General features: G+C 47.0%; 1 protein-coding gene across 1 annotated transcript in view; it reads left to right on the forward strand.

Moving 5' to 3' along the window:
• The first annotated feature begins 20,215 nt into the window (after positions 1 to 20,215).
• LOC138249695 (uncharacterized) overlaps positions 20,216 to 26,163 on the forward strand; it is an 87,090-nt gene continuing 81,142 nt past the window's right edge. The window contains exon 1 of the mRNA XM_069203677.1: positions 20,216 to 20,326. The gene's annotated coding sequence lies outside the window, so the exon portion shown is untranslated. The remainder of the gene's footprint in view (positions 20,327 to 26,163) is intronic.

The raw sequence follows: 26,163 nt of genomic DNA on the forward strand, positions 1-26,163 counted from the left end.
AGCACCTGCATCACCCTCTCTGTGCATGCACTGCCAGTAACCTGCTCCTGCAGGCCAGTGCACGGCACTTGCATCACTCTCTCTCTCTCTGCACTGCCAGTAACCTGCTCCTGCAGGCCGGTGCACAGCACTTGCACCACCCTCTCTCTGCCTGCACTGCCAGTAACCTCCTCCAGCAGGTCAGAGCACAACATTTGCAACACCCTGTCTCTGCATGCGCTGCCAGTAATCTGCTCCCGCAGGCCTATGCACAGCCCTTGCATCACCCTCTCTCTGCTTGCGCTGCCAGTAACCTGCTCCCGCCGGTGCACAGCACTTACACCATGCTCTCTCTGCTTGCACTGCCAGCAGTGTGGTACCACAGGGCAGTGCACAGCACCTGCATCACTCTCTCTATGTATGCACTGCCAGTAACCTGCTCATGCAGGCCGGTGCACAGCATTTGCATAACCCTCTCTCTACATACGCTGCCAGGAACCTGCTCCTGCAGGCCAGTGCACAGCACCTGCATCACAGGATCTCTGCATGCACTGCCAGTAACCTGCTCCTGCAGGCCTGTGCAGAGCACCTGCATCACCCTCTCTGTGCATGCACTGCCAGTAACCTGCTCCTGCAGGCCAGTGCACAGCACCTACATCACCCTCTCTCGGCCTGTGGCCGGTGCACTGCACCTGCATCACCCTCTCTGTGCATGCACTGCCAGTAACCTGCTCCTGCACTTGCATCACGCTCTCCTGCAAGACGGTGCACAGCACCTGCATTACCCACTCTCTCCTTGCGCTGCCAGGAACCTGCTCTAGCAGTTGGGTGCACAGCAGTTGCATTACCCTCTCTCTGCTTGCGCTGCCAGTAACCTGCTCCCGCAGGCCTGTGCACAGCACCTGCATCACCATCTCTCTGCCTGCCAGTAACCTGCTCCCACAGGCCTGTGCACAGCACCTGCATCACCATCTCTCTGCCTGCCAGTAACCTGCTCCCACAGGCCTGTGCACAGCACCTGCATCACCATCTCTCTGCCTGCCAGTAACCTGCTCCCGCAGGCCAGTGCACAGCACCTGCATCACCGTATCTCTGCATGCGCTGCAAGGAACCTGCTCCAGGAGGCCAGTGCACAGCATTTCCATCACCCTCTCTCTGTATGCGCTGTCAGTAACCTGCTCCTGCAGACCGGTGCACAGCACTTTCATCACACTCTCTCTGCTTGCACTGCCAGGAACCTGGTCCCGCAGACCAGTGCACAGCACTTGCATTTCCCACAGCACTTGCATCACGCTTTCTCTGCATGTGCTGCCTGTAATCTGCTCCTGCAGGCCAGTGCACAAAACATGTATCACGCTCTCTCTGAATGCCATAGCACTTTCTCCATGCTCCTGACCAATGGGGAAAAAAATATACATTTGCTTATCTAATATCTGATCCTGCAACAGCAGACTTGCAAGTCCCATACACAAGAGTAACCCGATTCAGGCCCCAATAGAAGTCAATGGGTAAATACATTCTCCCGATTTCTTTCTAGAAATTTCCCACTTTTCTCTTCTAAAATGTTGGCATGTATGCAAGATATGGTACCGGCGGACGGGGAACAGGTCCAGCTCCAAGGCTGGCGTCCTCCCAGCGTGAGGAAGGGACACAACCGTGAGCCGCATGAAGGGCACAGCCTATGGCTCGGTAAAGACTCCTGGTAAAAACAGCGGCCAGACAAACATGCTGCACGCTCGCTTTGCTTCTGGGCGCTGAACCACAATAAATCATGAAACTCAATTAAAAAAAATGTAAAGATAAAATGCCTAAAGCAGCATAAAGTAGCACATAAAACAGTGTGAAAACAATAATGTTTGTTCTTTGTTTTTGTATTTTTGGAAACAGCAGTAAATTAGCAGCACATAAGAGCAGTGGTAAAGGATTGGCTGCATATAGAAGTGTTGCAGCATGAGGCAGCTGAAACTGTAAATGGAAAGAATAAAAAACACATGGAATAAAATTAAAAATAAAAGAGTAATGCATGTAAAATATGAAGTATCAGAGGAAACTAGAATCGGACATAAATGCTTAGAAGATGAATAAATGAATAAACGCAAAGAAGAAGTTATAAATCCAGGATTTCAAACATGTTTTAACCTACAAAAATGTAGAGGTATAACTGATGTTGTAGGTACTTTGGGGCATATTTATACTCCGTTTGCGCCGAAATTGCGTCGTTTTTTTTGACGCAATTTCGACGCAAAACTAACGCCAACTAACGCCATATTTATACTATGGCGTTAGAGGCGAATAGCGCCAAAGTTCCCGGAATGTGCGTCATTTTTTAGCGTGAACCCCTTCCTTGCCTTAATGATATGCAAGGGAGGCGTTCCCGTCTAAAAAATGACTCCCAGGCCTTTACGTGGTATTTATACTCCCGGGCAAAAGTGACGCCCGGGAGTGGGCGTGGCTAAAAACGGCGCATTTGCGCCGCTTTTTAACGCCTGGGTCAGGCATGGCGTTAAGGGACAAGTGGGCTCAAAATGAGCCCAGAGTGCCCTCCCCTGCCCCCAGGGACCCCCCCTGCCACCCTTGCCCACCCCAGGAGGACACCCAAGGCTGGAGGGACCCACCCCAGGGACATTCAGGTAAGTATTTTTTTTTTTTTTTAAATAATTTTTTTTGGCATAGGGGGGCCTGATTTGTGCCCCCCTACATGCCACTATGCCCAATGACCATGCCCAGGGGACAGAAGTCCCCTGGGCATGGCCATTGGGCAAGGGGGCATGACTCCTATCTTTACAATGATAGGAGTCATGTTGATGGGGGATGGGCGTCGAAAATAAATGGCGCAAGTCGGGTTACGACGATTTTTTCGACGTAACCTGACTTGCCCCATTTTAAGACGCCCATGCGCCATTTTCCCCCTACGCCGGCGCTGCCTGGTGTACGTGGTTTTTCTCGCGCACACCAGGCAGCGCCGGTCTGCTTGCGCCGGCTAACGCCATTCAATAAATACGGCGCCCGCATGGCGCTGCAGAATGGCGTTAGCCGGCGCAAAACTTTTTGACGCTAAACTGCGTTAGCGCAGTTTAGCGTCAAAAAGTATAAATATGGGCCTTTGTTCCGCACCCTAGGAGCAAAGACTGAGAATCTTCCATCACCTCCACCAGCAAACTGAGAAGAGATTGACTGATTGAGCAACTGATTGATTGGGATTTTAAAGAGCATGGCTAGTAAGCAGGCGCTATGTAGTCCCAAGAGAAAGAGTCCCAAGTGCCCTATGTTTGGCAAAAGAGAAGGGTTTTTAGGTACCTATGGAAGCCCAGATGGACCAGTCCTTGTGGAGATGGTACCGCCGGTGGATACCACTGATGGTAGATCTATCTCGGGGTAAACATTCTTACTAGTCCATGTGTCCTTTCCAGGTGTGTTGATGCCTCTCCAGGAAAAAATTTAAGACAAAACATTTTAAAATGGATTTTTGCTTGGACTGGAAGAAAATGAATAAAAAAAAAAAAAATCTAACTCGATCATTCTTTTTGCTGCATGCAAGTGATTTGTCAGTCAATCAATCAGTACTTGTATAGTGCGGTTTATGACCTGTGAGGGTCCCCAGGCGCTGTGTTCAGTCGTCGAGCCATCCCCTGAGTCTCTTCCCGAAGTCTGTCAGCGAGGGTGCTGTTCGGAGGTGGAGTTTGTATGCTGAAAAGGCTGCATGAAGTGAATTATGTAATACAAAATGGAGTCAATGACGACTGCCCACTCCACTGCACGTGATTCTTGACGCAAAATGAAGAATTTCCTTTTACATTTCTTTGAAGAAAATAGCTTTTACAACCTGGATTATCTGACAATTTATGCCCATGCTGACCTCACAAGTTGTTCCAAAAAAGAAGCTGGACGTTAGCTCTGGAGATTTCAGATTTTAGTGCAGCAATCAAGTCCCTCATTGTAGTTGGACACCTTGACACAGGGATAAAATATTATTTACAGCCTGAAGTACTCAGAGGAACCCGCATGTCATCAGCATAGAACTGACGGCTTATGAGTTTTCCCACAGCAGATCCAAGAACATTCTTTCCCATATTAAAGATGGTTAATTAGTACCATGTATTAAAGATGGTAAATTATGTCACAATGTGCCTCAAAACTCAGATATCAGCTGACAGTGAAACATTCTAGAACACCTATTGTTGGTGACTGGTAGAGATGCAGAACTAGGTAAACAGAACTGTCTTTTTTCTTGATAGAGTATGTCCCCTGTAAAGACCGTGTTCCCACGTATTATAAGGAATAAAGTACTCCCTGCCATACATGATAAGGATATTGCAAGTCACCAAAGAGTTCCATAACCGTATAAAGGAACTCAGACTCATCAGATCTCATTCTTCTATATGGTCATGGATTTCCTCAGTGACTTCCAATACCCTTATAATGTATGTCAGGGGTTAATTTATCTCATATATTTCATCTGTAGCTGTCTATCAGTCCAAATATTTGGAAACTATATTTTGACTCTTGGACACCAGCCGTATGCTTTGGTCAATTCAGGGCAGATGCTATGGCTTTAAGGTGCACCAACAGGTAAAGACAAACCAGTCAGTCAACAACCATTCTTCTTACAACCCAATATTAATGTGCTGTTAGCCTTCAGCATGAAGAGCTGCCCAATCCTGCTCCAGCGCTTAAAGCATTTTGTTGTCAGGAGCAATGCTTGGTGAGTGTTTCATGTTTTAGTTCCAACTATTGACACAGTTAAATGTTCAAGGGCCTCAACTGTGAAAGTTGTTGGCCCTTCTAAGGGTATTCCCCTGAATTTTTGAACTTTTTCCTCCTCGTCCTTTGCTGACTCATTTTGCATGGCCTTAGGACACAGGGCACTTTCCCACTGTACTGCAGTGGGAAAGTGAAAACACACCCTTCCTACACATGCTACGATGGGGCGCTTAGATGATTGGTTTAGGTGCTGTACCTCGGAGTGCCCTGTAAAAAGGTACACTACATACCTGGGGCAGGGACATCCCTGGCTACCAGTGGGACATTGCCCTGAGTGTGCCACTCACTAGAATAGCTTGATAAGCATGTATCTGGTCTGCTAACGCAGGCCTGTGGAGGTGCAGTTGTGCTTGAGCTTAGTTTGGCACAACTAACTTTGTAGCCAATCCAGAGGAGACCTCCTCCTACCCCTCGAGCACGCCCAGGAAGGGCAGAGCAGGTACACATGGGTATTCGGTAGTGAAGAACCCCCACATGGGTTTTACCTACCTAGGGGGGCTGTCTCTTCCCACAGGGTTTTGCTGATTCCCTATGCATAGGCCTTAGGGCCCTGGGCACTTTCCCCTTGTCAGTACAGTGGGGAAGTGGGCATGCCTTCCTACAAATATGGGGAAGTGGCACTGGCTAGTGTGTGCACATGTGCCCACTGGTGAGCTCAACTTGGGCTGAGCCTGTCACAGCAGGCCGGTGTTGCAACTATGCTGTTTCTAAACACGAGTCCAGCCTGTCTTCCCTGCCCTGTTTGTGCGCACTAGCACCACTGGTGTCTTAAACATGCATCCTGACTGTCTCAATAGGCCTATGTGCGCACATGCACCTATGGTGTTTTTAAACATGTGTCCAGTCTGCCAGTGCAGGCTTGTGTGTGTGCAAGGGCACATATGACCAGAGAGTGAAGAATACCCATGCGTGTTTGCACTACATATGAGAGCTGCTTGGCCCATAGGTTAACATGGGGGAAGTGTTACAATTACCCCCAGCTGCGACAGTGGATTGCAGCGAAACAGCCTCAATAGTGTTTAGTATTATTGGATTGGTCATGACAAACCCCTTTCTATAGCAATGGTGGTTTTGTCAATAATCAAAGAGAAATGACACTTCTAGAAAGTGGCCGTATCCCTGCCCTAAAACACTTGTATGCCTTTTAATTCTACAGGAGACCAGTGTCCCCTGGGCATGGCCATTGCACTCTGTGCCATGCAGGGGGCCCCAAGTTGGGCCCCTGATGGCACTTTAATTTAAAATATATATATATATTTACCCATACTTACCCTACTTACCTGGGATGGGGTCCCCCATCTTCCGGTGTCCCTCGGGTGTGGGTGGGGGTAGTCCTGGGGCTTGAGGAGGGCACCGGTGGACCCATTCCATGGTGTTTAACCATGGAAATGGGTCCACAGGTTCCCTAAAGCCTGGTCTGACCCAGGCATTAAATAATGGTGCAAAGCATGCTTTGCACCATTATTTAGCTCCTTCTCCCACCCGTTTGCCATTTTAGCACAGGGGGATAAATATGGGGCAATGGGGTTAGCACCATTTTTTAGATGGGAACGCATACCTTGCATCTCATTGACGCAAAGTATGTTCACGCATGTAAAAAATGGTGCAAACTCCAATATTTTGACGTTAGACATGTCTAACGTCAAAATATAAATATGGACTTCGTTTTGCGCCGGATTTGCGTAAAAAAATGATGCAAATTTGGTGCAAATGGAGTATAAATATGCCCCTAAGATCTGCATTCCACGGCCCCATGGCAGAAATTTAGGGGAGACATCTGTGGTTCAAAGGCACACTACAGTATATCTATTGGTGCAACACAGCAGCAAACTAGAGGCGCACTTGCGGAGATGCAGGACTGGAGCTGCTGGACAGCATCGCGCACACTGCCAGAGGACTCTGTTGTGCACCAGGAGTAGTTACTGCCTGAGAAAGGGACCATACACTCCTCCTAAACAGTGGTTGGCCTGGACGGATTACCTGCTGCTTTGTGGCACCCCGAAGTGTGCTTTCCAAGTGTGCTTTCCAAGGGCTTGTTGTCTTACCCCGTGATCTCTTGTGGAGGTCTCAGAGACATCAAAGAGGGACCTACCCCTTCTACCTGTGTCATCTGGAGCCCTTTTAAGGATCCACATCGTCTGCTGGACGTCACCTGGTAGCAGTGATGTGAGTGTGGAACTAAGTACTGTGCCTGGAGACTGGATTTGCCTGGTGTGGAGCCTTCAAAGTTCTTCTCACATCCAAAGAGTGTGTCACATTTCTCTTGTGCGACACCCAACTGCATGCTCATTGTGCGCGGTGTCCGATTCACTAGCTGCAACCTTAGGACGTGGGGGCATACCCAGAGCCGGGTTGAATTCTACCTCATGTGGCTCCGCTGAACTTATGTCTCTGTGTGTATGAGACCCGATTTGTCTGGTGTGGCTCAAGTCATTGTGCAGCAGACATTGTGACTCATTCCAAGGAGGTCTGAGATTGGAACCCTTTGTGTGTGTTTGGAATTGTCCGGTGCGACGCAAGTGATCGTGCACCAGACATTGTGCCTCATACCAGGGAGGCATGAAAATTGGTAACTTTTTTGTGGATGATCAGAATCATCTAGTGCGTCTCAAATTGTTGCACACCAGATGTTGTGCCTCATTTGAGGGAGGAACGGAATTAGCGACTCAAGTCATTTTGTCCCCAACTTTGTGCCTCAATCAAGGGAGGTGCAGAATTGGTAACAACTATTTGTGTACTGGAGTGCCTGGCTGGGCACTATTATGAACAGCGTGTGTCCTACGTTGAACCTCCCCCCCCTGCTTGGCAGACCGGGGCCCACGTCGGAAGACACGGTGCAGAGACCTTGGCAAGAATTTCCAGAGTGGTGGCCAAACCTCCATACTCCGACTGGTGCCTGATTGGCCTGGTATCTCTTCTTTTCCCTCACCTTTCCCCTGGGACCCTGAATAAGTGTCACTCTGGCCATGATTGGCCTAATATCCATTGAAATGTTTCTTTTATCTTTAATACTTGAGGGTGGGGTCATAGGGATTGGGTTGAAGGGTGGAGGGAGGTTTGGGCCCACAGGGTCTGTGAGCATAGGCCTTTAATTATGGAAGCTTAGCGTCACCTTAGCGCCATTTATTTTAGCGCTAAAGCAGCAATAATTTAACTCCATATTTATATTTTGACGCTAGACCCGTCTAGCGTCAAAATAGTGGAGTTAGTTCAATTTTTAGGATGCGCCAATCCACCTTGCGTCAATGAGATGCAAGGTAGGAGTTCCCTTACTAAAAATTATGCTAGCACCCCAGCGCCATATTTAACTCCCAATGCTGAAATGACGTACAACTGGGAGGCGGGCCTAAGTAACAGTGCCAAGCCCATTTAGTGCCATTATTTAACACCTGGTCAGATGAGGCATTAAAGTGCAGGTAGGCCCATTTCCATGGGTAAACACCATGGAACGGACACAAAATGCCCACCCTAGCCCCCAGCAACACCACCACCCACACCACAGGGACACTACAGGAGGAGGGAGCCCATCCCAGGTAAGTGTGTGTGTGTGTGTGTGTGGTGTGCAATTGGGGGCCCCTTACATGGGGCCCTTTTCCTGGCACGGGGTATGTAGGGCTTGCCCAGGGGACACCGGTGCCCTGTCGTGGGCGTTTGGGTAGGGTATTGACTCCTATCTAAACTTAGACAGGAGTCATTTTTGGGCTGCTTCTGCAACAAAAAATGACACTAGGCTGACTAGCTGCAGAAATTTTGCCGCTAACCAGCCTAACATCATTTCTGACCCACTGGCGCCATTTCCCTTAAAGACATCCCTCACTGGCTAGCATCTATTTTTGAGACGCTAGCCATTCCTTAGCGTCATCGTGCGTCATTTTTTAAATATGGCGCACGGATGGCGTTAGGGAATGGCATTTTTTAAAAAAATTACGCACAACTGCATTAGCGCAGTTGTGCGCCATTTTTCATAAATATGGGCCATAGTGACCACTGACCTGCCGGACATCAGTGCACTACATTAGGGTGCTGGGAGCGAGTGTGTGCAAGTGCATGCCATTCAAGTCTGCCTAATATCTGTGGCACCGTGTAGCATTGTGGAGTGAGTATGTGAAAGTGATCACCTGTGATTGCCTACAGCGCACGGCGGTATTTTGCCATTCTCGTTGTGTCCTTGCCAAAAGAATATCATGATTGACATTGGGTTTTATCTGTGCGGCATAGACCGCGGAGCTATATACAAGTATAGAAATTCTCTGTGTGACCACATTGCTGCTATTTTTGTGAACCGGGGTGCACCCTATAATTGTGTGATATTGACTGGGGTAATCGCTAGGGTGGGTCTCTTGCTGACAACATTTCAGCACCGCATGAGGGTGCTGGGAGGGAAAGTATTATTTTTCTCATGTGTACGTACTGCAAATGTTGTTTTAACAGAATTGGGCCTAGTACTGTTAGTGATATTTTCTAAATGTGATTTATGCCCAGATTTACATGATGTTCTTATTGTATTAACTAATGTGTGTGTTGAATACAAATGTTATTTACGTACATCTCATATGAAGTCTCTTTTGTGATGCACAGTGTATTTGCGGTGTGGTAATGATGTGCCAATGCTTTACACATTTTCCCTTGGATAAGCCTGACTGCTCCGTGCCAAGCTACCCAAGGGTGAGCGCAGGTCATACAGTGAATGTAATCACCCACTCCTGATGGGAGTGGTAGGTTCAGCCTGGCTGGGGCCTCGCCCCAGCAAACCAGAACATACCGCCTCCAATAGTGTCCCTGCAGGATCCCCGTGAGGGGCTCTTTAATACTGTTTGAGACCACTTCTAGACCTGATGTAAGTCTTGCAACCCATGCTAAAGACACAACAGCATAAACACGACCGAGGGACCATTCTCTACTGAAGCCCCCTCTCTCTGACCATTAACTGTGGGACTCTCTCATACTTCTCAAAATGGGGTCAGCTCCTGTGGCCTTCCTTGCCCACGTGGGGACAATTCCTGGTGTGTGCGAGCACCTGAACTGACTTGCCTTGATAGCTCCTTCACATCATTTCTTGTGTCCCTTTTCGTGCGCTTCATGTTCAATTTTCTCCCCTCCAACTGCCTGCCCCTTTCCTGCCCACCAGACTTGACTCTACCCAACAATGCCTGTCGACCTTCCTCTCACTCTTTTTCCTCCTTTGTCACTTTCTCTTTTCACCCTTTCGCTGTCCCTCGACTGACACTCGACAAGTTAAGAGGTGGTCAGGATGCTGGGAAGTATTCACGTTTCCTCGTTCCTCTACATGGTCATGGAACTCCTTGGTGACTTCCAATATCCTTATAATATGAGGAAGGGTAAGTTGATGCTGGTCGATTGATCTTTGGCATTAGGAATATGTCCTTAATCATGCTTCGAAAATTGCCCATAAGTACATAAAAAATAGAATTCCTCAATACCAGAGTAGCACACCTGCCCTGAGGTTGAGGCACCCTTTGGAAGTTCTAACATCTCAGTGTATATCAATTAAATAAAGGCTTTATTCTTATGATGTAACATTCTTCATATTTTCTGTGCCAACATAACTCCTCTTTGATAACTTATCTTCTGGATTGAAGACTTTGGGTCATTTTGTTGTCCTCAGTAGGGTGGTAGTCCAGTCATCTGTAGCTGCCAGAAGCATATTTGGAGCATATTTACAAGGACTGACACATTTCTGCTCTAAGGCAGCGATGCATCAAAATAGCGTGCTGCAGTAAGACAGTTTACGACGCCATGGATGCGTCATATTTACAATATGGTGCATCATGTTGTAAGGCCCCAAGGATGCGTCAGAAATTCTGATGCATCTATGGGAAGGATGCAGCAATGCATCAGCTCTAAAAGTGGCACATTGCTGACGTTGGGCTTACGACAAGCACAACTTCAGCAATGCATCAAAAAAAATATGCAATGCGTCTGTTCTGACTGACACAGGTGCCTAATGATTGGAGACCGATGTAACAGAGTGTGGAATAGTGGAAAACCCACATTGGTCCTGTATGTTCTGCATACAAGTATGAAATGTGGCTATGTGTCAAATTACAGTGGGCAGAGTCTACTGATGTGTACAAAAATACCTAAGTATGTGTGACATATTGAGTGACACTTTAATGTGAGTGCATATAAATATATGTTGTAATGTTAAGTGCCAGTTCATGTGTAACCTACCTGTTGTGCTTTGGAGTATGCTTAGCTGGACTTGGTGACCCATTGCAATATGGGGATGTGGTAATCCTGGCCTGTCCCTTACATGGAGTACACAGGGTCACATTGCACTGCTGCAGTGGATGATAATGTATCAGGTGCCACATATAAATATGTATTAAAAATGTTTTTTTTAGGCTTGGCAAAGAAGTTATTTTGCCAAGTTTAATTAGTGGTTTAAAACTGCATTTAAGCTGTAATGGCAGGCCTGATACATGTTCTGAAGGCTACTTAAGAGGGTGGCACAATAACTGCTGCAGGCCCACTAGTAGCATTTAATTTACTGGCCCTGGGTATATGGTATACCACCTTAGTAGGGGCTTATAAGCAAATTAAAAATGCCAATCAGGTGTAAGCTAATTTTACCATGTTTTAGGGAGTGACCATGAGCAATTTAACACTGGTTAGCGGTGGTAAAGTGCACCAAGTCCTATGGCCAACTATGAATTCACCAAAACAGGAGGGGAAAAGGGCAAGAGATTTGAGGGAGGACCACCCTAAGGCTGACAGGCTTAAAAGACTAGGGGGCATATTTATACTCTGTTTGCTCAAAATTTGCGCCAAAACGTTTTAAGCAAATTCGTCGCAAACCTAACACCATATTTATACTATGACGCCCGACCCAGTGAACGTCAAAATTCCTCCGTGTGCGTCATTTTTTGGATGCGGGAAACCACCTTGCGTTAATGACATGCAAGGTACGTGTTCCCGTCCAAAAAATGACTTTAAGGCCTGTGTGCCTTATTTATTTATATATGGAATTTCTGGATACTGTTAATCCTAGAATACCATACTTTTATTGTGTGCCCAAAATTCACAAAGGGAAAATTCCACCCCCGGGTCGCCCGATTGTGTCTGGGATAGGATCTATCCTTGAACCTCTATCCACATTCTGTGACCATTTTTTGCAACCCCATGTGCAGCAGTCTTCCACATATCTACGGGACACTAAAGATGTCCTCAACCTTATAGAATCCATTAATTCTGAAGGTGACGTCCAGGCATTGATCACCTTGGATGTTGAAGCATTATACACCAACATCCCCCAACAAGCTACTTTGACAATAGTAGAATCAGCCCTCCTATCGACCACACTTGACTCAATCACTCCAGTGCATTTCATTATGCATTGTGCAAATTTAGCAATGAAAGAATTTTTTTTTCAGTTCGAAGACTTGTTGTTCCACCAGATTCGAGGGACGTCGATGGGCAGTACTTTTGCTCCTAGTCTAGCATGTCTCTACATGTATGATTTAGAGAAACGATTCATACTACCCGACTCTAATCCATATTTTGGGAATATTAAATTATGGCGTTGATATATTGACGACATTTTGGTCATTTGGCAGGGTCCCATTGAGGAGGTTACAGCCTTCACAACGTGGGTCAACAATCTTGATCCATTTCTGAATTTTACCTCCTCGGTCTCCACCTCTATGATCACCTTTCTAGATCTGGTGATCAGCATCGATAGAGGCATACTAAAGACCTGCGCACACCAAAAAATCACAGACCGCAATAGTTTATTACTCTACGACATTTACCATCCAAAAGCACTTAGAGATAACTTACCTTTTGGCCAGTTCTTACGGTTACGCCGTAATTGTAGTAATATTCACTCCTTTGACACACAAGCCACTGAATTGAAAAACAAACTATATGATCGTCACTATCCCACGAGAGTGGTTAATACCGCTTATAAGCGAGCTAAATATAGTGATAGAGATCTATTACTACAAACGATGCCTAGGTGCTCAGGAAATAAACTAACCTGTGTCACGACTTTCACACCACTGTCTAATACAGTTAAAAAAATCATTAACAAAAGATGGGAGATTCTCTGCAGTGGGGGTGAGAATATCTCCAAACCACTGTTTGCCTTTAGAAGGACTACCAACTTGAGAGACCTACTGATCCATACAAGACCCAGACCCCGGGTGATGTCCAGCAGACAAGGTACCCTGTGGGAGTTACCACCAGTTGTGGGATATTTCCCATGTGGAAATTGTAATGTGTGCTCTCTCACCAAACGAACAGATTCATTGGAGCCAGAACCAATTGGACACTGGCGGTTACTTAGACATACCAACTGCAACACCCGTAACTGTGTATATGTGATCACGTGCCCTTGTGGCTTACAATATGTAGGGATGACTACAAGAGCGGTCAAATTAAGAATCAATGAACACCGCAGTAATATTCGCTGTGGTCGTACTTCGACTAAACTCAGTATTCACTACATCGAAGTACATCATAGTCCGGATGACATGTGGTGGGTTGTATTACAGACATGCCCACAGAGAGGAGCTGAGTCCCTTTTTGAATTAGAACAACGCTGGGTCTTTAAACTTGGGACCCACCGGAAGGGCTTAAATGATGATATCCCCTGGATTAATTTCTGCCTTTGATTAAGTGACACAGTGTGTTTCCACACATAAGAGTGGTGACGTCAGGATTTGATCCCACTCTCTCCGAACAATACTTGGGTTATTTTTTAATTATTTTTTAGCTACCAGTATTATTACTAACCCTGAGTTAACCTGACCTCACATTCTCTCTAGAATGACCGTACCCATATCACACTGCATTCATTACCAGTACTACATAACTTACATGTAGGAATGTCCAGGATTGGATCAGCCAGTTCTACCTTATCACACCCCATTATCGGTGTCCTACATGAGATTACTCAGATTACTTTTTCTTGCCACCTACAGTTTGACTTGCATTAGCAATAATCGAAATGTATACCTTCCATCATGGCCGCTGTGTTGTGAGCCGACATAATCAAACAAGTCCATCGTTTATTTTTATTAACGATTAGCACATTGCTGGGGGTTTGTGTTCGTTGCTTAGCAACGCGCGATTGAGCCGGCACCACGGACTTCCGGGTTCTGCATTATTTTATCCCTCGCCGTCGCGTTTCCCATGTCTTTTCGGGAATGCGACCAAGGGTAGGTGGAAGTGCCGTCTACCAGTCTTTACCAAGTAAGTGCTTCATATGGCAGTTGATGCCAGTATGTGATGGTCAGCTGACTCTGAAGCCGGCTTTACCGAGGTGCTGGTTCTCACACTCGGCACTACGAATAATGTTGTGTTTACCTCCACTAGTAACGAGTATATTTTCAATGTAAATTTGTAGTATTTGAGGTAACAAATTTATAGGAGAAGACAGCTCCAGTCTCCCTCTCCCCTAATTAGATAGATGCTTTTTATGGACAACAATGATCACTATTATACTTGCTAGTGGCTGCGCCGCCTAGTATTGGCAGCCTCAGGTGAAACGCTTACTAAACAGAGTTGAGAAAGCATGTTACATAGGGGAACGACTCCCTCATATTGTGGTTCTTTAAATGCTGGCAAATTCTCTCGTTTTTGAACTGTTTTTACTTTCCTGATGGGTGTTGGAGTGCGATTGTGTGACACTCATATCTGTTCTTTGATGATATCTTTTTCTACACAACAAACAGTGTGTTATGTGGACTAGACCTATGGTCCATACGATCCCATGAAGCCCGATCTCAATTTGGGGAGGGTAAGCACAATTTGTTTGTTTTATTTTTTGTTTCATTGGCATGGGTGTGTTACTTCAATCACTATCACCGTGTGCCACACAGCTTTATGTACATTTGATTAAATTTAATTAAATCTACATTTACTTGAGCATTAATCTATGTTGTGATATCTCTCATACATTTCCAGGGTGATGAATAGGAACGATTCACTGGGTCATAATGGACTCGTGTAAGTGACTGATGATACTAAACCCTTTTTTTGACTGTCAGTTGTTATAGGCAAGAGCCAATTGATTTTGTATATGGAGAAGCATCATTTTTTCACTAGGTCCTGAAGAAGCATCATTGGATCCTTTTGGACCACACAGACGCGAAAAATGTCGACCCTATCTTGAGGTGGGTCTAGCAGTTTCTTGACCACCTTGTTATGTGCGATACAGTTAGAGAGTGGTCGAACATTATCTCAATTTCACTCTCCTGATTATTGTTTTAACCTTGGCCTGGACCACGCATGAATAAAGATAATTCTTAGTGAGATTCTTTGAGCCAATTTTATCTCTTCCTTTTTGCACTCTCCTTTTTCCCTCTCTCCCTACTCACTTGCGGGAAAGTGTGGCATCATCAAAAAGAACTCCGGCAAAGAGCCCCCCTATGGGTGGTGCCCGTCAGACATTGCACCGCCGGTCTGACGAGGAGCTTGTCCGATGATGAAGCATGACACCCACGTGGGTGTGTGAGGACTCTTGCTCCTAGTAAATAGGACCCCCTAGTACTCACCCTGTTCTGTTCTTTTCTTGCTCTTCAGGAACAGTGTATTACATTATTAGCTATGGTTACTGGAGGGTATACACTGGACCTTTAATCCTCCAAATCCCCTGATTTTTTGATGCCTTATTTATACTCCCGCGTCACTTTGACGCACAGGGGGGGGTGGGCCTTAAAAAACGGCGCACAGCCTGATGTGCGCCATTTTTTAGCGCCTAGGTGAGGGCAGGCGTTAAGGAGGCCTGTGAGCTCACTTCCATGCTCTCTGGCCATGGAAGCAGTCCATAGGTGCCCTTCTCTGCCCCCAGGGACCCCCCCTGCCAGCCTCGCCCACCCCTGGAGGATACCCATGGATGGGGGGACCCATCCCACGTAAGTAGAGGTAGGTAGAGGTAAGTATAATTTTTTTATTTTTTTAAAGTGGCATAGGGGGGCCTAACTTGGGCACCCCTATATGCCACTGTGCCCAATGGCCATGCCCAGGGGACAGATGTCCCCTGGGCATGGTTATTGGGCAAGGGGGCATGACTCCTGTCTTTGCTAAAACAGAAGTCATTTCAATGGGGGTTGTGCGTCAAAAAATGGCACAAGTCCGGTTAGAGCCATGATTTTTGACTCTAACCTGACTTGCACCATTTTTTGACGCACAACCCCCATTTTTCCCTACGTCGGCGCTGCCTGGTTAGAGTCATTTGTTTTTTACTCTGACCAGCCCGCAGCGCCGGCTAACATCAATCCTTAAATAAGGCGCCCGCATGGCACATAGGAATGGCGTTAGTCGGCGGTACATTTTTTCACGCAAACCAGTTTTAATGTCAAGTGCTCTAAACACACCTATGACGTGTATGCATTTGCCCATTCACTTTAGAAAGACATCGATCTTATACAAGGCATCAAAACATCCTAACAGTCTAGGAGTCCAATGTGTAATAATCAAGCCATGTATATGGTTTTTGTGTTCTTTCAGCAACCTGCTTAAAATTATCAATTACTTAGATCTGTAGAGGCATATGTTAGTTCAAAGAAAGAAAACGTAGAGTAACTCAGCTGGGCCTAGAAATCACTCAGTAATGTGACATAAATTCAACATAACAAGCAGAGCACATTAAAGGGTGAACAAGAGACCAAACATAAGGAGCACAGCTCTAGTCACGGATGGGCAGGAATGTACGTGTGAATGGATCAGGTTCTGTTGTCTGATTGATGTTTGGGTTGGAGATTCTCTTGAACATGGTTCTGGTCTGCATTCATTGATGCCTTCTTCTGCTGTCACAGGTTTCCAGAAAATGTACATCCCAGTGCAGGGGGGAGCAGGTACACACTCACAAGGTACACTGTAAATTCATGATTCTTGATTATGTGATTAAAAGAGGTGTCTGAAACGTCACTATCACTTTTATCTAAGATGCTGTACAACGTTGTATGGTTCAAATAACCATCACACCCCAGTGCTGCTCACATCACCAGTTCTTCACTAGGTGCACACTGTGAGGCACATTTAAGAGCCCCTAGCGCCTCGTTGAGCCACATTAGTGCCATTTTTTTTTTTTTTATGTGGTTGAACGAGGCCAAAATCACTGCACCAAATTTACAAAGTGCAGCAATGCATACATTGTGCCACTTTGTAACCCCTTGCGCCACATTGTGCCTGCGGCAGGCATAATGTATGCAAGGGGTTGTTCCCCTATTCTGGGGGGGCAAAAAATGGCACAAAGAAATCTAAAAGATTTATTTGCGTCATTTTTTTTCGTATTTTTAACGCCTGCATCTATGTACTGTTCAGGGTTACCACCAAAATGTTGGCGCTAACCCTGAAGTACATCAATAGCATCAGAAATTCTGACACTATTGCCCCCTACCCTGCGCCGCGGTGCATCATAATTTAAATACGGCGCACACATGGTGGTGACAGGGGGGTGCAAGTGGCCACAAGAAAAGTGGCGCTACATGCAATGTGGCGCTACTTTTCTTAAATCTGGCCCTATGTCTATTCTTTGATCTAAGGTTCTCAGTTTTCCGTTTTTTTCAGATAAATATGACAGAAATCAATGTGTTTCCTGTCTGTATTTATCTTTAAAACTTGAAAGATGCAGAAAATTTGGCATATTTTCAGTGACTCTACATATTGTTCATGAATTCCAGCCATGCAGAATTTTTAAAAAAGAACGAGATTTCCTTCAGTAACTGCACATCTGAACATATGTTTGTGCTATTATGCTAATGTATTCATGTGCATTTATTATTATATTATATTTGGCCACTTAATGTGCTTCAACTGGACAGGCATCAAAGTATGATTGCACATTTATTTGGTAAATAAATGTGGAAATATACGTGTTACTGTTTCATTTATTTCAAAAGCACAGAATAGATATGGATAAATACTGATAAAATGACTAAAAAAATAAGAATAAATACAGACGGAAATGTTAAAAAAATAAATGCCATAAAACCTGGGAGCCCTATTTATAACCGTGAAAGAACATTAGTAGGTGTGCCTCAAAAATGGTGTTAACTTCTTAAGGAGCGTTTTATCACTCATTTGGAAATGATCACCTGCTCCTGGTAGGTGCACAGCCCATACACTGCTTCCCTTTCTGGAGCTCTACTGTAGTGGTTCCCAACCTTTTGACTTCTGTGGACCCCCACTTTATCATTACTGGAACCTGGGGACCCCCACTGAATCATTATTGGAATCCGGGGACCCCCCACTGAGTCATTACTGAAATCTGGGGACCTAATCTGTTAATATTATTTAATTTTCTAAGCAGTCGCGGACTCCCTGAGGACGCTTTGCGGACCCCCAGAGGTCCCCGGACCACAGGTTGCGAACCACTGCTCTACTGCATTCTCCAAGCTACTCAGGTTTGGGCTGAGCAGTAGCAGTACGTGCAGAGGGATGAACCTTGGGGAGAACATTCATTCATAGATCTCATAAGATGTACCTCAGGTGTGCTGAGAGCACCTCTCATTGTATGGGTGAAACTGGCCTTGCAGGGAATCTGGGAAGAGCCGGGCATTCCCATGTACAATCAACTCGTCTGTAGCATTGGTCTGGAAGTGGCGGGGGGAGGTATTGCTCGGTGCTAGGGTGCCTGTCTCCCACTGACCCCTGAAACATGGTGCAAGCCACGCGCATTGGTGCATTCTAGCAGAGCATTACCTGTTTGATCCAGGGTTTTCCTAAGAAATCTGATACAATTTTGGGGTCCGGAGAGACACTGATAAGAACCCAACCCTTCAAAATACAAACATGCTATGTATCCTCCTTATGTACCACCCAAAGGTAAAAATCCTGGAACAACCTCTCACATCACATCACAACCTCCCCATCCCTGCTCGAGTTCCACAAGAAACTAAAGTCCTGGCTTTTCAGCTACGAGCCTGATTGCCCTACTCATCTACTCCAGTGCCTAGATATCCCCCGGGTGATAAGTATGCTTTACAAATCCACCTAACATAACACAAACAAATAACCAGCAAATATATGTCTGGGTTGTCCTCAGTTTTGTTTCCTATGATCAAAAAGCCAAACTGATCACTAGATGCTCTTATGTGATGAATGATCTTTACAGTCTCAGTGTTAGATTGTTGACGTTTCGACCCTGGTCGAATAATTCAGTGGGTCTTATTCAGGAGAGTAGGTTGACATCTGGCTCTGTCACGTACAGCTGCCACAACAAGTCTCAAACAAGCATTTACAATGCAACGGGTCTCGCGTTTGCTCATGTTAGAGCTGATCGCGTTGTAAACTCCTAACCCGACTTTTCACCTATCGGACAAAAGTGCTTTTATGTACGTAACCCGAAAAAGTTAAATTAACTGTGTAAAGCGCTCGACTTCTGCCAAGCGAAATCGCGCTAAGAAAATAGAGAAAAAGTAGTCCATGATCCGACAGAAAACAGCGAACCTCGCATGTTTTCTGTACTTGGACGCTGCGCTCGAGGAGGGCTAACCAATGGAAAAGGCATGACGTGGGCATGCCTTCCACTAATGAAAGCAAGCAGATTTTACTAGGCAAGCCCACGAACCAATGAAACACACTGACGTGACGTCGACAGGGCTCCGAGCCCTTTTCTAATAACTAAAGCGTCTCGCTGCGATACGCATGCGCGAGCGCATGCAACGCAGGCTCAACTCTAAAAAGGGGTGAAAGGTCCGGATATAAGTATGATAAATGCTTCTCTACTAGCTGAGGATGCTGGGAACATTGGCCATGATGGGCATGGATCCACGGCTGGGCCATAGCAGACCTCGGTTTGTGAGCTGCCGACCAAAAACCATCTGGGATGTCTTCTCGTCCTCCTCTTCCCATTGGTTTATAGAAATTAAAGGGTGTGTTGGAAACCCTGCCAAAGTGCTTAGGTCCTGTCCGGGTTTCCTGGCCTCCCACCACCTGGCATCTTGTTATGTGAGCGTGGTAGCTGGAGTTAGTTGTGGTGTGGGGGGCACATTGCCTGGTCTATCTGTGCTGTGCGGGGCGGGTATGAGAAGGAATCTTTTCACCTGCTTTAGTGGTCAGGCGAGGTTCCCCTTGTGCCTTCCGCACATTAGCTCGAATCGAGGCGCTATATCTGTAATATGGTCCCAGCTCATTAGCAATAAAAAAAATAGAAAGACGTTGGCAGCAGAGCTATAGAAAAAAACCGAACCGCTCTTAAAAGGGTCACACCCCTGCCCGCCCCTCCTGTGTTGGCCAGCTCCTCGAATCTCCATCCAGGGGACTGGGTTACCCGCTCCTCCTGGTCTGTTTGTGTCGGTGAGTAAATACCCACCTCCTGCTGCCCTCTTCTCAGGGTGTGGGGCACCGGTGCCACCTGGGTGAAGGGCAGAGGCGGGCAGGCGCAGATGGCGAGCCGGCGGGGGGTGGTACTTGGAGAGCACGTGTGGGCGTGGGCGTGCGTACCTGGCAGGAGGAAGCCGCCCTGGTTGTCTGTGGTAACCAGAGGCACATCCTGGACGAGGGAGGGAGGGACAGGTGTAAACAGAGCCCGTGCCCCTGTCTGTGTGTGCCCGGAGAGGGAGCGAGCGGCAGGTGCCCTGAGTCACCCACCCTGGGAGAGGAGCTATACATCCAGGTGAGTTACCTCCCTCACCCTGGGAGAGAGGGGGGTGGGGCGGGCAGGTTTAGGGGTAAACAGAGGCTTGCCCCTGTCGCCTCCCTGTCTGTGCGTGCATGGATAGAGGGGAGAGCTTTAGGTGCCTTGAGTCACTCACCCTGGGAAGTGAGCTATGTGTTCACGCTAGAATGGGGGCGGGGGGGTCAGGGTTATACAGAATCTCGCCCCTGTCTGTGTGTGCCCGGAGAGGGAGAGAGCTCCAGGTGCCTTGAGTACACCCACCCTGGGAGAGGAGCTACATGCAGGTGAATTACCTCCACTCACCCTGGGAGGGGGGACAGGCTTAGGGGGAAACAGAGTCGCTTCGCCGTCTCCTCCCTGTCTGTGTGTGATCTGAGAGGGAGCGAGCGGCAGGTGCCTTGAGTCACCCACCCTGGGAGAGGAGCTCTATGTGCGGGTGAGTTACGCCCACTCACTCTGAGGGAAGACCAAGGAAGCGCAGGTGTAAACAGAGGCTGTGCCCCTGTCTCCTGTCTGCCCCTGCCCGGAGGAGAGCTGCAGGTGCCTCGAAGTACCCTCACCCTGGGAGAGGAGCTACACGCAGGTGCGTTAATTATACGTGTCCTGGAGGGGGAGAAGGGCTGCACCGGGTTGAGGAGTTGACAGGCGTGTACCCAGTTTCAGCAGATAACAGAACTCAAGTGGATGTGGTGGTCGGCAGAGGCATAGACAGGTTAGCCCAGGATCACACAGTTTTCGGTTAAGTGGCGATGTCCCGACGGGATCACAACCTCGTTCAAAAGGAACCAAGGTGTTCACTACGCCTCATCTCTGAGGGGCGGAAGGGGTTGGGCATTTTGGACAGAATTCTTTGAGAGCCGGACCTCTGCCCCTGAGGGTTATAGGAAACGTGGTAATAATAACGTGCCCTCTATTCATAGCTGACACCGCCTTGCATGTTTCCCCCTGTAAATGACAGTTGTTGCTTTTACCCAAGTCACCGGTAGCCTCCTCAGAAGGATGAAAGGTTGCCTCAGCACTACCGAGCTCAATGCATGGGTTGCATTGGACAGGATCTATTGGACAGGCTCTGTTTTATCAGCGTTGATCCTTCAATTTGCGGCTTGGTTTTATTAACAGCGACGTTTTGCATACATTTCCCATGTCTGATATGTCATCCATCAAGCGCCTCAATGCCTCGTCAGGGGTCGTAAGTGCTATATACATACATTTACAGTTTACATCTGACTATATCAGTCATCTTCTTCACATGGCCTAAAGCCAGGTCTGTATGATTGACTTTAATCGTCTTTTTGTAACACATCAATTTGACGCCTTTCAGCCACCCCTCGAGCTATTCTCACGTTGTTTGGACACCCTCTGGTTCCCCAAAAATATCTGTTGGCAAAAGTAAACCCCAAAATTATATCACTCCTAGTCTAGCTTTCTGTTGGATTCATTATGTAATGAGAGGACGTTGCACCTCATGGACACACCCAAATGAAATTCCCCTAAGTAGTAAGCCCCTCCCACCCTCAGCAGCTCCTGTTTTGGTTGACTCAAACCCTCTTGAACACAGTTTGCCTCATTCCAAGAGGGCTGGAGGGAGGAGCTAATTACCCAAAGTAAGCCAAACCCGGAGCACTGCAATTACCAGTAAGTAATTGAAGCATTACCTCCTTGTCCTCTCGCTTTGTTTAATTACGTAAGGCGACGCAATGAAAGAGAGCTGGACACCAGGATTTCCATGCTCAACTCGGTTTAGTTTGTGTGGAGTTGGTTCCTCCTTTGTTTCGTCACTGATGAAAGAACCCCTGATCCCAAAAAATCCTTTAGGCCCATCCCCCCTGTAATGCTCAATGAAAGTAGAGGGGCTTGCCCATGTTGCCGCCCTACACATTTCTGCCAAAGATGGTGCTTGTGGCTCTGCCAGAGAAGTAGACATGGTTGTGTTAGGTCTAATTTCCACCCCTTCTGGGAGGGAGCGTTTCGACTTCCCTGTCTGATAAATCTTTGAAAGAGTGCGCCCATCTGTTCTGGAGTGATGGCTTAAATCCCCTCCTTGCTGGGCCAAAATGTACAAAAAGAGAGGAAGAAACTGCAAACTTCAAGACCCTGACCAAGTAAATGAGAATCAAAGATTTCACATCTAAGGAGTGCAGGTTTTTTTCCTCAGGAGTCTGAGGGTTCGGACAAAATACTGGTAGGATTATCTCACGGTCAATGTGAAAGGCTGAATTTACCTTGAGGATATAAGACGTGCCTGGGAGAAGCACAACCCTGTCCTCAAACATCTGAAAAAAAGGAGTGTGTAACAGAAAGGGAGCCCAGATCCCCTAATATTTCCCCAGAAGTGATAGCCACCAGAAACAAAGTTTTCAAAATTAGAATTGTCAGGTTCGCTGAAGCTAGAGGCTCAAAAGGGGAATTCTTTAAAGAGTTAAGGACCAGGATAAAATCCCAAGAGGGATAAACAGATCTAGTGGGAGGCCCTGATGGTTCTAACATCCCTAAATAACCTCCCTATGAGCCCTTCTCATCTTAAAGTGTCCCCTAAGAGGCTCATATGGCCACTCACTGACTTTTTAGAGTCGACCCCTTAAGGCCCAAGGCAAACCCATCTTGAACAAATTCCATAAACTGTGGTAAATCAAAAGAGAGAGGCACTAGCTGTCTGGAGATATACCACCTTCTAAAAGAAACCCAATGAATATATATTAGGAGAGAGTTGAAGACCTCCTGGATGTCTGAATGTAAAAAACTACTCTTTCCAAAAGACCCCCCTTAGTTAACCCTGACCTCTCGACCTGTAAGCTGTTAGCTTGAGATTACTTAGGGCCAGATTTATGAACATTTTGAATCGCTTTTGCAACCCGCAACAGGGTGCATGTGCGACACAACCCTTAAGTGTAATTTATTAAGCCACGCAAGGCCACCTTCCGCGGCTGATAGACCTGCTAGCCTTATGGTGGTCTTCCCCAAACCTTTTGGCTGCTTGTCTCACATTATTTCTGATTTATTTTTGTTGGCCTTAGGACTCTTAGGGCCATATTTATACTTTTTGACGCACAACTGCGCCAACGCAGTTGTGCGTCAAAAATTTTACCCCCGGCTAATGCCATTCCTACGCACCATGCGGGCGCCTTATTTAAGGAATGACGTTATCCGGCGCTGCGGACTGGTATGGGTAAAAAAAAAAAGACTCAAACCAGGCAGCGCCGGCGTAGGGGAAATTGGGGGTTGTGCATCCAAAAATGGTGCAAGTCAGGTTTGAGGCAAAAATCATGTCTCAAACCGGACTTGCGCCATTTTTTGACGCACAACCCCCATTGAAATGACTCCTGTTTTAGCAAAGACAAGAGTCATGCCCCCTTGCCCAATGGCCATGCCCAGGGGACTTCTCTCCCCTGGGCATGGTCATTGGGCACAGTGGCATGTAGGGGGCCCAAATTAGGCCCCCTTATGCCACTTAAAAAAAATACTTCCCTTAACTTACCTGTACTTACCTGGGATGGGTCCCCCCATCCATGGGTATCCTCCAGAGGTGGGCGAGGGTGGCAGGGGGTGTCCCTGGGGGCAGGAAAGGGCACCTCTGGACTCCTTCCGAGCCCACAGGTCCCTTAATGCCTGCCCTGACCCAGGCGTTAAAAAACGGCGCACATCAGGCTGTGTGCCGTTTTTTAAGGCCTACCCCCTCCTGTGTGTCAAAATGACACTGGGGTATAAATAAGGCGCACAAGCTTTAAAGTCATTTTTTGTGTGGGAACGCCTACCTTGCATATCATTAACGCAAGGCAGTTTCCCGCATCCCAAAAATGACGCACACAGTGCAATTTTGACGTCCGCGGGGTCGGGCGTTAGAGTTTAAATATGGGGCAAGGTTTGCGCCAAATGTGCGTCAAAATGTTTGACGCACATTCGACGCAAACAGAGTATAAATATGCCCCTTAGCACCTTACCACTGCTGTCCAGTTCTAAACTGCATGAGCTCTCTCCCTAAAACATGGTATAATTGGTACATACCTAAGTGGTATATTTAATTTATCTGTAAGTCCCTAGTAAAGTGCAGTACATGCGCCCAGGACCTGTAAATTGAATGCTACTAGTGGGCCTGCAGCACTGCTTGTGCCACCCACTTAAGTAGCACTTCAAAGCATGTCCCAAGCCTGCCATTGCTGCCTGAATGCAGTATTACACTGTCATGTCAACTTGACATTTAAAACCCCTTGTCAAGCCTTAAACTCCCCTTTTGTTACATATAAGCCACCCCTAAGGTAGGCCCTGGGCAGCCCATAGAGGAGGGTGCTATGTAATTAAAAGTCAGTATATATACTTTTACGTTTTACATGTCCTGGTAGTGAAAAACTCTCAAATTCGTTTTTCACTACTGTGAGGCCTACCCTTCCCATAGGATAACATTGGGGAGGGTTAATAGGCTGTAATTCATGATTGGGAAGGCCTAGACCTGTCATGTTAGGACCTATGAAATTGTAATGATACATCCTCTTTATTGGTAAAGTCAGATTTATTGTTACAATTTTGAAAATGCCACTTTTAGAAAGTTGGTATTTCCTGCTCTTAGCCCTGTGTACCTGCAGCCTGTCTCCAATACACGTCTGGGGTGAGGTGCCAGCTGGACTTGTGCATTCCCTCTAGACAGCCACACATAAAGGGAGCTTAGGTGTGATTGATGGGCCATCAGCATCCTGATAGGCCATCCTGGGCAGGAAGGGAGGGAGGGGCTGGCACACCTGAATAGGCAGTGTCTTGCCCCCGCACAAAGGGTTGCATACCCCCCTGAAGTGAGTCTGGAGCCAGAGCAGGAAGGGAGGACCTCTGTGCACTTCAAAGCTCTTCTTTGAAGTCTGCCCCACTTCAAAGGCATGACTGGCTATAAGAATTGGACTTCTGACCGTACCAACTCAGTACATTTCTGGACCTGTGGATACTCTGCCAGGAAGAAGGACTGCTGCACTGCTACAAAGACTGCTACTCTGCTGTACTGCTGCTCTTGAAGAACTGCTTTCTTGCTGTGCTGACCTGCTGCACTCCTTGCCTGGGTGAGAAGGACAGGACCCACAACACTGGAACTCAGAACCAGATTGACTCCAAGGGCTTGCTGGCTTGCCTCCTGTTCTTCTGAAGTCTCGGGGATCGAAAAGACTTCAACCTCATCACCTACCGCACCTAGACTTTGCTTGCTGCATGTTTTGCTATCCAAGTGGTGCCAATCCAATCCTTGGAAGTGGGTATAAAGTGCTGCTCTAGTCCAAAATCCACGCATTAATGCTGTTGCACAGCTTGGAACTGGCGCATTTCAGTTGATGCCAGTGCATTGCCACTTCTGCAAGAATCTAGGACACCACATCGCTGTCGACACCCGTGCTTCGCTGCTGTTGTGAGGATGGGAAGCACTGCAATGCTGACTCTGCGATGCATCACATTTATTCCGAACGCACCCCTGACTTTGCACAGCTCGGAGCCGATGCATCGCCTACATCTGGGGGATTGATGCCAACGCATCACCTCCTGTGCTCCTAGCATCTTGTCATCAACATCGCCGCAACTCTGAACCAAAGTACTGCTTTCAGCGGGCCAACGCTGGTCCCTGCATCCAACCCGCACTCCATCATTGTTGGCCAGACTTTTCAGATTTGATTCAGTCTAGCGTGACCAGATAGCCCCAATTGGCACTTTGTGCTTCTAAGCACTACAACTAGGTTTAGTCCTTAAAAATTCATATTTAGAGTTCTACTAACTCATTAGCAATAAAACATACAAAGACGTTGGCAGCAGAGCTATAGAAAAACAACTAAGCGCTCTTAAAGGGTGCGCACGCACACCCCTGCCTGCCA

This window comes from Pleurodeles waltl, chromosome 8 (assembly GCF_031143425.1).
Source record: "Pleurodeles waltl isolate 20211129_DDA chromosome 8, aPleWal1.hap1.20221129, whole genome shotgun sequence".
In the NCBI taxonomy this organism is placed as follows: Eukaryota; Metazoa; Chordata; class Amphibia; order Caudata; family Salamandridae; genus Pleurodeles; species Pleurodeles waltl.